This window comes from Xiphophorus couchianus, chromosome 5 (genome assembly GCF_001444195.1).
Source record: "Xiphophorus couchianus chromosome 5, X_couchianus-1.0, whole genome shotgun sequence".
Taxonomy (NCBI): Eukaryota; Metazoa; Chordata; class Actinopteri; order Cyprinodontiformes; family Poeciliidae; genus Xiphophorus; species Xiphophorus couchianus.
Genome location: NC_040232.1, coordinates 28712361 through 28724426, shown reverse-complemented (window position 1 = coordinate 28724426; position 12066 = coordinate 28712361).

Genomic DNA, 12066 nt, shown 5'->3' with positions numbered 1-12066 from the left:
GAAATGGACAAGTTTGTTAGTTCATGAGACAATTGCAGTTGCCCTATGAAAATATCACTGTAGCTCAAGCATTGTTTTTTTTTCTTATGATAATTCTAGATTAGATAAAATATGTTTTAAATCTAATTTTCACACTAATCTTCAGCAAGGAAGAGGATTTTTTTTGTTTCATAGACGATACAGCTCACCTCCCAGCACAACCACTCAGCAACATTGCAACCTGAACTTTCTATTGCTTATATATAAATCTTGTGCCCAGTTTATGCACCTCAACAAAATACTGGCATACACAGTCAAATCTGACTTGCTGCTAATTTAAAGGACTTGTTGTTTTTTGTGTAGATTGGATCACAATTGGCAATAGATGGAAGTATAAAATACATAGTACTAATCAAAGTTTCATCAAAACCCAGTTTATGATTTGTGAAACATTTACTCTACCGTTCCTGAGCAGTTAGAATAAAAATGTTTCGTAACTCTGGCAGATTTAAGTTTAAAGTAATCTTTGAATTCAGACTGCAAGTAGTAGTAATATTAAAGTATTGGAATTTCTTGTGTTTGCATTTAGATTCTTTTAGTGTTATTAGCGACTTATAGCTTATTCCTATATCATCGTACTTAGATTTTTAGTTCTTTAATTTGTCATTTCCTGTTGCAGTCTCTTATGTTGGTATTACTTAGCTTTTTGTTAGATTTTCCTGTGTTTCAATTCAGTTTCCTCTCTGCTCATTACTCTACCTTCCAAGCTTTGATTTTCCCCCAGCTGCTCTGCATTCTGTTGATTGTTCTTGACTGGTTTCCATGCCACAATCACATTTCCGCAGTAATTAGGCACCTTGGTTTGTCTCAGTCATCATCACTGGAGTCTACTGTTTCTCTCCTATGGCTCCTGTGTGTATTCCTCATGTTCTGTAAGTTCCTTGATTAAACCCGGTATCCATCGTGCGTCTGCCTCTCTCCTGTTGCCATTTGGGTCTCCTCAAAAACCACTGATATGGCATCTATAAACTGACATAAAATGTGATTCTACAGTCATCATCCATAAAGGCTTTATAATTATCTTACCAATAAAATTTGAAACAACCTTTCATGTATGAAATACTTTTGGGATGAGTTGCCAAATGAGTTTCTTTTTAAGTTTCTTCAAACTCAAGTCAGCAAAAGCACTAGATTTTCTTTAACAATAAATGTAAATTTGAAAGGCTATATGCTGTTTATCTTTTATTTGGTTCTGAACATTTGACAGAATGGACCGTAGTGTAATGATTAGAGTTTGCATAAATGTCTTTATACATAATGTATTCACACATACACAGGTTTCTTGTACTACAGTTCTCCCAGCCTCTCCAAAATACAAAAGCATTGATGTTAACGGTTCTGCATGGACCTTAGACCAGAGAGCAGTCGTCTGTGACTCGTCTCATGTGTCCCTTTAGTGGCCTTGAGATGAACTGGAAACTTGCCCATTAACAAATGTACTTTCAGTGTCTAGTATGTCCCTCTCAAAAAAACATTTAAGACATTTAAGACTCTTAAATGTCTTAAAAACATTAAATGTCTTAAAAACATTTAAGAGTAAGAACTCTTAAATGTTTTTAAGAGTTCTTACTCTTAAAAACTGTTAGATGTGTACTAGAGTTTGGGTAGTTAATACTTCTAGGAGTCGTTTTACTGCACCATGCTTTTTTAGAGTTACAGGGTTAGGGTTATAAAACTGTCAGATTTTTAGGTAGGAGATCATAACTGAGATTTATTAACTTAGCTGGAGCAGCAAATTGAGGATGAATGGTAGAAACTGAAAGTAAATATTTGTTGCTCTCCAGAAGAACAGGTTCTGTGTTAAATGCTGCACTATAATACTATTTTAGAGCCTGTAATACTAATGGCATGTGGTGTGTTTTACTGCTGTGGAGAATCATCCTTTCTCCATGGTAAGTTCTTGATGTACGAGGTTGAAGAAGAGTCAGTGAGTTGAATTCATGAATTCCGTTTATTAATACCAAAATACAGCTGGTCCATTTCTCTTGCGACCTTTAGGAGCTAGCAGGACAAAATGGCATCAAGCAACAGTTGGTAACTTCCTTTGTTAGCCTCTCTCTAAGCTACGTTCCCTAGTCTGTCATAACCTTTAACCTTAGCTTTGAGGGAGTTTCCTAACATGTCATTTTACTTTAGCTTTAGCTTTGCAAATAGCTAAAAGAGATAGAGGAAAACACAGAATTATTTATTCTCAACACTACCCTTTAAAATGGCTGTACATGGTACTAACAATATAGAAACACATTTACCTGTAAGGTGTTGTGTATACACAACATCTTATCAACTACAAATAATTTTTACAAAGTTGTCTAAGTTCAAAAGGGGTACAAAAAAAATCTTAATCTGAATATTCCATCATATGTCAAGTTCTGACTTTCTCCTTTGTGAATGGCAGCTAAATAACAAATATGGCAGCAAGTGTCTTTTTTGAAAGGACACATGAAATATGGTAAAGCTACTGATTTCTCTGAACCTGATCTTGTAGCTGTGTGACCTAGTATTATTATTTTTTTTAGTTTTCCGATCAGGGTGGCATTTTTGCTGCAAATTCTTCTTAGTAAACCAAGTTTTACTTCAACTCGAATAAACATCCTAACTGAGGCCCTGTTCCGATTTACTTTGCTGACTCAGTTTTTTTTCCCCCAACTGAAAATAAACCTAAGGTGAGCTAATGTAAAGTCAGTTTCCAGCTGAGATTACATGACTATTCATTACAGTCATTAATGTCTTTTATTTGTAGACCCATAAACTTCCTTGTAGCTACATAACACCAACATCTTGGAGTAAAATGAATGGAGAGGTGGCAGAAATTATGCCACAATGGTTGTTGAACTCCCGTGGAATAACACACAGGTTTATATATGAAGGAAGGGACAGCAAATGATCTCTTTTACTGCTATGCAGGTGGTGTGATAAATCTCCCACCACAGTGGACATTTTAAGAGCAGCTTGGCCTGGTTTTACAGAACATCCACATCTTGGTTCTTTAAGAAATGACAAGATGCTACTGTGTGGAAAGGTAACTTTTGTTCTTCAGTCTGCAGTGCAAGGTCAGATGTGATAGATTTATCGAATCCAGTACTTCACCAAATAACATTTTACCCACATTTTTTCTGACATGAATATAGAAAAGCATGAGATTAATGCCTTCCTATACAGTTTCACAATGCCAGAAAATGAGACTCTTGCCAGTAGAAAAATTGATTTGCATAATGAAGGGCCGGCTTCAGTTTCACCTGCAAAAATCCACCATCCATGGATAAAAATTAATGTAAGGCAAAGGAGAAAAAATGAAAGTTTATACTTACACACGTAGCTGTGTTGAAAAGCATTAGCAGTTTAGGAAAGTGGAGTTATTTGTTCTTTTTGTGAGCTGACAGAAACAAGATTCAATTTAAAGCCTAACATTCAGATTTCTCTCCAACATCAATGTCAAGCTCACATCTATAAGATATCCGTGATTCTTTGTTACAGATTAAACCAAAGTTGTTTCTATAAATAGAATAAAAATGGAAACTGGAGGAACCGTTCAAAAAATTGTTGTACCCAAACCTGTGGAGCTCATTACTGAGATCGCTTGTCATGTTTTTCAAACTCTGACATTTTCCACTAACCTTAAGCACTTAATGGTCTGTTACACACCGCAATTCAGCCGGGTGAGATTGTAGAAAGTACAAAAATAAAATTCAGCACTGTGGATAAAATTGATAATTTTATGAACCTTAAAATATCTTGAATTTGGATTGATAAAATATAATCTTTGACCTTAGGAAAAAAGTCTCATCATAGGCATATATTTCTTTTATTTATTCAGAATCAGTGTTTTCTATGTCGCTAATTTGAATACGTTCTAATGTTGCCCTCTGTATTCTGCAAAATAGAAAAGTAACTTGCAAAATTACTCCTACTCCTTGGATCTTTCCACATGTTGTTTCTCTACACTGAAAAGGTCAGTAAATTTTACCAGGATTTTACATGACAAACCAACACAAAGTAGGCCAGATTTGCGAAATGGAAGAAAATCTTACAAATAGGTTGCAAATTTTTTTAAATAAATCAAAATCTGAAAAGTGACGTGTAAAAGACACTTATGATATGTCAAGTATTTTTATGGACGTATGTGAGCAACAGACTCATAATGTTAACTGTGTCATCATTTCAAAGGCACAACTAACAAATGAAAGAAGGTTTTCTAGTCTGATCAAACCAAACTGGAACTTTTAGACCCACATCCAAAATGCAAAACAAACACTGCTCATCAATCTAAACATGCTTTTCATAGTGAAACAAGGTAGAAACAATGCTTTAGGGAGTCAATGGGAAGATTAATGAAGCTAAATATAATATAACCAAGAAGGAAATCAGAAAAGGTAAAAACCTTTTACCTTTTACTGTCTGTTTAGCAGGTGGCTAAACAGACAGTCAGCTACAAGATTTCATGGGTTTGGAAGGTCCAGTATCTGTGACTAGATGCCTTCCATAATCAAACTTCAGTTTGAGCTTGCAACAAAAAATTAGCACAACCTTCAGTCTCTAAATGTGCAAAGATGATAGAGACTTAACACAAGGATGTGGAGCTGGAACTGCAATGAAAGTTGCTTCTACAAAATATTGTTTCAGACACAAATAAACTCCACTGCTCTCCGTTTTTTATCTGTATAAATTTTTAAACCTATGTATCATTTTGCTGCTATTTCACAAGGATTTACAAAATGTATTAAAAAAAGTTTGACGAGTGAAAATTAATTGTACAAGCTGGTGCTGAGATTCTGAGCTCCTCTTATTGTTTCTCTGTTTACCTCACCACCATGTTTCCTCCACATTTCTTCCCAGCCCAGTCACTTCTAAGCCTCCTCCATGACATATTCCTTTCAATCTGCTGCTGCAATAATGGTGGGAGAGTTTTAATAATGGGGAGCTTGGTGATTCCCGGTAAAGGCCATTTACCCGGCGTTGTTGACTCTGCTGCTTGGACCAAATGTTAAAGCTTCTTGTTGGAGATAAGACGAGGCAGGATGACAGGAAATATGAAAGTAAAAGAGATAGTTGCATTATGTGTTTGGGGTGACGTCCACACAGTTTGTTTCTGGAGGCATTTATGTTTGCGCCATCTGTCCACCATGAATGCCTGAGAAGAGGCTTTTCCACCCTTTCAAAGGATCAAACAAACTATCACACAAGATTTTTTTTTTTTTTTTTAAAAAGGTTGAATCTTCCTCTGGTGAAAAGTCAAGAGTCTGAATTTTGATTGATAAACATAAACCTGTTTAATAAAACTATTATGCTTTGTTTAAGATTTAACCAGATAAATGATGAATATATTTATTTTGACTGAAAGCTAGCCATTTTAGCTTTTCAACATTTTGTTGAATATTCCTTATTTACCTACATAGCCACTCTTTCTATTTTCAGATGATGAATTAAAGAGCATTGTGTGAAATGATCAATATTCAGTATATTGTTTTCTAACCTCACCCTGCTTTAAATCTTTCCACAACTTTATTCTCTATCTTTTCTCCAGTCTTTGTGACGCAGTGGTCTTCACAAAAACTCTTAGTGAAATTAAATTTCCCTCATCTTGTACATTGTCATTTGTAAATAAATAAATAAATAAACCTTCAACTTTACAGTTATGTTTTACTTTGCGTTAGTGTGTCACATAAAATTAAGAACTAAAGTACATTAAATTTAGTTGTTATGTCAAGAAATATATAAAAGTTCAGTGTATAAATATTTTTGCAATGCAGTCATTTCTATTTCTTTCTCTTTCCATCAAGATTATTTAAATCTTAGGATTAGACTTTAGAATCTATTTAAAAATCATAAAGATTGTCACACTGTAAAAGCACAGAACAGACAGAGGGCCTGCTTTTCTTTTCAACAATGCCTGCAAATCACCCACACAAGAAAGAAAAAAGCTCAGAAACCACCAAACACGGCTGGATTGTCTAAACAAATTTACTGATATACATCATCTAAAGACTGACAGCTGAACTTTTAAAAATAGCAGCCTCTCTCTGTGTCAGCAGCATGACCCCACATGCTGATGTTGAGCCAATGGGGTCACTTTGACGTCAGCGACGCTCTCGCTGGCAAAGGATGATCACGGTTTGGCCGGGCTTGGGAGCATGCAGGTTTTAATATGGGTCAGTGGATAACCTTCTGCTGCGAGGATGCACATTCCAGAGAAATGCTACGACTTCCTGTGCTATTTATATGTTAAAAACAGAATCACTGGACCTACAAAGCAGCCACTTTCCCCAAATACAATGCAATTTAAATAACAAGCATCTCTATTCAGCTGTAAATAAAGAGGTCGGGGTTTATCTCAGCTTGAAGTTGATCCGTGAGCCACAGTCAGACATTCGGAAGGGAAGAAAAATTGCATCTCAGAGGTGTAGAGATAAAACATATATCAAGTTGGTGTGAGAAGGTAGTTTTTCTTGCGCACCTTCTTAATATGCTGACATTGTTATTGCACTCTCGCACAGCTTATGTATTTATCAGAATGAAAAATCTGAAGGGGCAATTGGTAGAGATCAAGCAAAAGAGGAAACAGGCAAACGCCTGACTCAGAGAGAGAGATAACGCACACTGCCGGAGGGAGAGGAGGGTTCAGCATGAGGATGGAGCATCTGCTCCTGCCCAGTGGGCCTCCTTGCTAGTGCAGTGAAACACTCTCTTACTCACCCCCACACACGCAGGCACACAAAACTGAAAAAAAAAAAAAAAAAAAAAATCCCAAACTGCTGCTGAATCTAATGAGGCCGAAGCCTGCTGGGCAGCAGGACGGCTGCTCCAGCTCGTCTCCGGCTCTCTGATTCTTGTCCCAAAGCTCCTCGCACGTCATCCGCTGTTTCACACCATCCACACCGTTTTAGCCCAGACAGAGTTTCCTCCCAGCATCAACCAGATCAAAACTTTTGCAGCACAAAATGGAATGCAAAAGATGTATTTTGCTTTCACTTCAGTGACTTGGCAGTTTTTCCATGTCAGAGAATTAACAGTACACTTATTTATTTATCTTTTTTTTTACATAATCTAAATGAATTTATTTTAGTTTCAGTGCATACGTGAGTACCCAATGTGTGTAAAAGCTTAGCATTCGGAGCAATAAGAATCAAATGAAACGAACAAATTGCAAGCATGAATAAAAGAAGATATTTTATTAAACATGTGTCATGGTTAGCGGGAACACGGGGGTCTGTAGGCAATATTCACTGTTTAGTTGTGGCTGTTTAAAACTCAGTCTTGCAGCCAATTTGAATGGAAAACAATGCAGATCAGTTGTGAACTACTTAGGTCCAAACTTCTGATGAATGAATCTAGAAAACAAGAAAGTAAAACGTGAGAAAGTTGTGCAGAAGAGTCAAAAACCTGCATTTACACTGTTTCACATTTTGTCATATATTTTTAAAGAGTTTTATGTCAAAACATGATACATTTGTTTAGTATTTGCACCCCTGTTCTGTACAGAGCCCGTCTCCTGGGGTGAAGGGTGTAAAATTACCCCAAAGGTCAAATAGCGATTAGCTGAATTGATAACATAACAGTTTGCACGACTCCAAGCTCAGGTATATCCTCATCTGAACAGACTGAAGCATGAGCTTGAGAAAGTTAAAATTGAATCAATGCTGTGACATTTCAGCAACATTTGTATTGACTCTGTAGCAGTAGCGCCTATGTGAAGGAAATATGGCATCTTGACTACAGTGGCATTTAGACATATTTTCAAAAACCACAGCTCTGCTATTTTGTATCAAACAATCCACTTCAGCAGCCAATGCTGCAAAACACAGCTTTTCAAATTTGTTTTCTTCTATCCAAGACTAGAGTCCAGTTCCGTGTCCTGCCTCAGCGAGAGGGGCCGAACGTGTATTAAGGACATGTTGAATGACAAGACTCACTCTGGTGCTCCAGATATAGATTCCCCTCCAAAGCTTCCATACTCATCAAGCCAGGAAAAGGTTCCATTTTCAAAAACGTTTGCAGCATTCTGATTTAGATGATGATGATGAAACAATGTGTGCTACAGTATGAGGATGTAGGATAGGAATGTCTTAGCATTTGTATTCTACAAGGATTTATAGTCCATCCTTTTCCTCTGTTGCATGACAAGGATGGATTCCTCTTACATGGTCAAAATTATGTAACATAATCATAATTTTTTTAAAATAGAAGTGTGAGTTGTGAGAAGTCTGACAAAGGGCTAAATTTGTTTATGTTACACTTTGGGTTTCCTGCCGTTTGCAGTTGGATTCCACCTACAACTGGTGTCATCAAAAAATGTACTTTTTATAATGTTTTGGACAATGTCTAAATTGGCAGCAAAACTTTGCCAGTTTAGTCATTAAAAGTGAAAAAGAGTTCACTTTTGTTGCATAAGCAAACTGTTTTTACCCAGTTATGTCAGAGTAAACAAGTCACGATCAGGACTTTTCACATCTGATGAGTACAATAGTCATGTTGAAGATTTCATTGCTCTGATTGGCTGGGCATCTTAGGCTGAACCAAATGATAAGTACAAGTATTTGTAAAATAAGTATTTGTAAAATAAAATCTAACTGAGGAATTGCTTACTGATTTGGCAAATTGTCTTGTGATCAAAGGCTCCTCTGCCTGCTAAATCTTGATTTATTTTGTGTATTTTTCAAATGAACAAGTGTCATCCTCTTAAATGCATGACCAATGTGAGCTAACTGGGATAAACAGTAAGAAAATAAGAGACTTTGTCTTTTGTGATAAAATACTCAATCCAACTGAGAATTATAAAACATAATGCATCTTGGTCTTTCATGCTAACAGACAGGTGTGCTGACTGATGGATGCATGAGGACTCATTACGGCAATCTGATTTCTTTTTTCAGCTTATTTACAGATGCAATCTGTGGCTAATTAGCATGTGATTTGCTGAAGGAAGTGGGTGATTACGCCATCAGGGGCCTACCCTTCTTGCAACCTTAGTGCAAGCAAAGGGAAGCTTGAAAGGTGCAGCTTTCAAGCAGCAGGATTTGTGTGAAAACTGCTAAATTTTCAATAATTTTTTGTGATGTAATCACATTAACTACTGCCAGTGAGAATTTTTATGCACAAAAGATGTTAATTGCATTTTGTCTCTCAGCCTAATCTGCACCTGACGTTCAGATATTGGGAAGATTTTTCACAAAAGAGGTTAAAGCAGTTGAAATGTGTATTGCTTTGGGACACTATTTCTCTGCAGCTCCTATTCTTTTATCTCATGTCATCTAGTCAGAACAGAGTTTTGCCGCACTTTTGAATTGCTGACATTGTTTCTGCATTGTCCGTTCTTTATTTCTTCGCTGTGAAGTGAGGTAGTTGCGTAAACTTGGAGCTGATTCGCAGTGACAGTGGTAGAAGCAGGCAGAAGAAGAAAGATTTGAAGCCACAGAGAGACCAACGAGTAACCCGTAGAGACAGGAGAGAGAATTCGAGACTGGACTGCAAACTTTCTCATAATAAGCTGTTACCCAGTGCAACTTCTATAGTGAATTTTTTTTTAGATATTTTCTTTAAATGTTTCAGTATTATAATCGTGTGATCACCCTTAATCACATGAGTAAAATCATCTGAGAGGGAGTTTTGCTATTCCAACATCTATTTCATAGTAAGACGGTTTGAAGGTGGCAGACAGTTATCATTATATTGATCATCAAATGGAGCAACTGGGTTTTACTGGTTCCTGCATGTTGCAAGTATGTTATAAAAATTAATGTCCAGATACATTTCTGTGTATTAAAAATAATGACATTTTGCATTTTATTGGCATTTGTTGTGATAAACCAATGAAAAATAATAGTGATTGCGTAATTGTGAAGCGAAAGGAAAACGACACATGGTTATCATTTTTTATTAACAATTAACAAAAAGAAAACAATGTATTTGCATCTTACTTCTTAATAAAATCTTTTCACATCTGAGCAACTGGTTACTCCCAACAGTCAACCGTTTGGTTCACAGAGACCACCTGGGTGTAATTTAATCTCTCAGCATTTGTGAGAGAACAGCCTCATGAAGATCAAGAAACACAACAAACAGGTTAGAGATAAATAAATGGAGATATTTTGAACAGCATTAGATAATCCAAAAAATAAAAGAGTATGGGACACTTACAAACCAGGGCATGGCAAATCGACCAAACAGATTAAAAGTCCACATTTATGGAAGGGTGGCAAGAAGAAAGGCATTGTCCAAAGAAAGCCATAATCCAATTCTGCCACAAACTATGTAGGGACCCAGCAAACACGAGGAAGAAGGAGCTGCTGTCATGAACGGTGCGGTGTAGGTGGTGAGGCAGACGCAGATGACCCAGGTAAATGAGAGAAAGTCGTTTTTAATAATGAAGTCCAAAAAAAGTCCACACAACTAGGCAGCACGACTGAGCGGAAGCCAGGGCTCAACGCCGGTAGCAACTGGTTTCAACTGGACACACGAAGGACTGAGCGCACATTAGACGAGGACCCGACAAAGACACACAGGTGACACTAAATACACAGGGGGTAATCAGGGAATGAGAAACACCTGGGAACTAATCAAAGGGAGGACAGGACAACACAAAGACTCAGAGACACAGGAAACTCTAAATAAATACACAGAAAAACACAGAACATGACAGCTGCTTTATCTTGCAGTGAAAAAATCAAACTGGCTTGTTGTTGCCACAACATTCAATCAAACATCTGAAAGTATAAAACAGCTCAGTTTAAGTTTACAGTCACTACATAGTGATCATAGACATCTATCATAGAGACAGAGGTCTCTCCATATCACAGTAAACAATAAAACATGGCAGAATATAACAATTAATTCTTTTATTTTACCATTAGAATATTTACTAAAGCCACCATTCAAATTACATATACCTTTTACTCATTCTTCTATTACCTCAAGAGCTGGAAGAATGTATGTTTACATAAAGACTAATCTTTATGTAAACACATTTAGTCAAATAGTTTTGGCAATACAGCATAGATTATAGATAGACTGCTGGCACAGTGTATATCAGCAAATTATATTTGCTTTCATTTTAATTTGAATGAATCAGATGGAATAAGACTTGGAAGGATGTTGTGTAACGGTTTTGTTTTGTTGTGTAACGGTGCTATTTTAATGACCTGATATGGATTGAAGTTAAATTAATGAATCTAAAGGGAACATTAAACTTTCTACTTGCAGCCTCATATCACATAATCCTTTTTCAGTTTATTTTTCTCCCACCACTTTAACATCTCAACTGGCTGCTGCTTAATATAAAAGTAGTAAAATGGCTATTATTTTGTTTTATAGGGAGATCAGTGGTAGGCTTTATGGACATAAAACATAGAACAAAACATCAAACTATTTCAGGAAAAATAGTGAAGTGCTTACTTCATTTAGTTTAGTGGTACAATGATCCATCTGCTAAAACCAGTTGGACAGAGTTTTTTTTTTTTTCATGCATCAACACATTTCACAGAATACAGTATCTGGCCTCAAATGCTCCTTCAAAGACCGATGGAGAAACACTCACTCCACTTGTACCTATTTGATGTCCACTCTACCTGTCATGTCCATCTGTGGAAACAACCGAGGTAGAACAGAAATCATGCTCGCTTGTATATAAAAAAGAAAATCTTCATGAAGCTCATTGGAGCCTCAGCTGGACTCAGCAACTGAAGGAAGAGGATGTGAAATCGCTGCCCGGCTGGAGGGCACGCCATGCGTGCGGCGCCCAAACAGCACCTGATGCAGCGACGAATGTTATGGCGAAGGAAGCTCGCGTGGCTTTGGTTGACGGCTTGTTGCTTTTCATCCATCAGATAGCGTGCTGAAAGCACATGAGTGAGGCAGATAGGATTTTTTTAACGAACACCATTCTGTCATTCAACTTATCTCTGTCAGAGATCAAATCAATACAACAAAGTCTCAACTGTGATGATGCCAGAAACAAGCTTCAGAACTGACGCAGTTATCGTCATTTCACCCAAAACTATTAGAACAGTGGCGTTCCAGCTGAAGCTTGATGTTTTC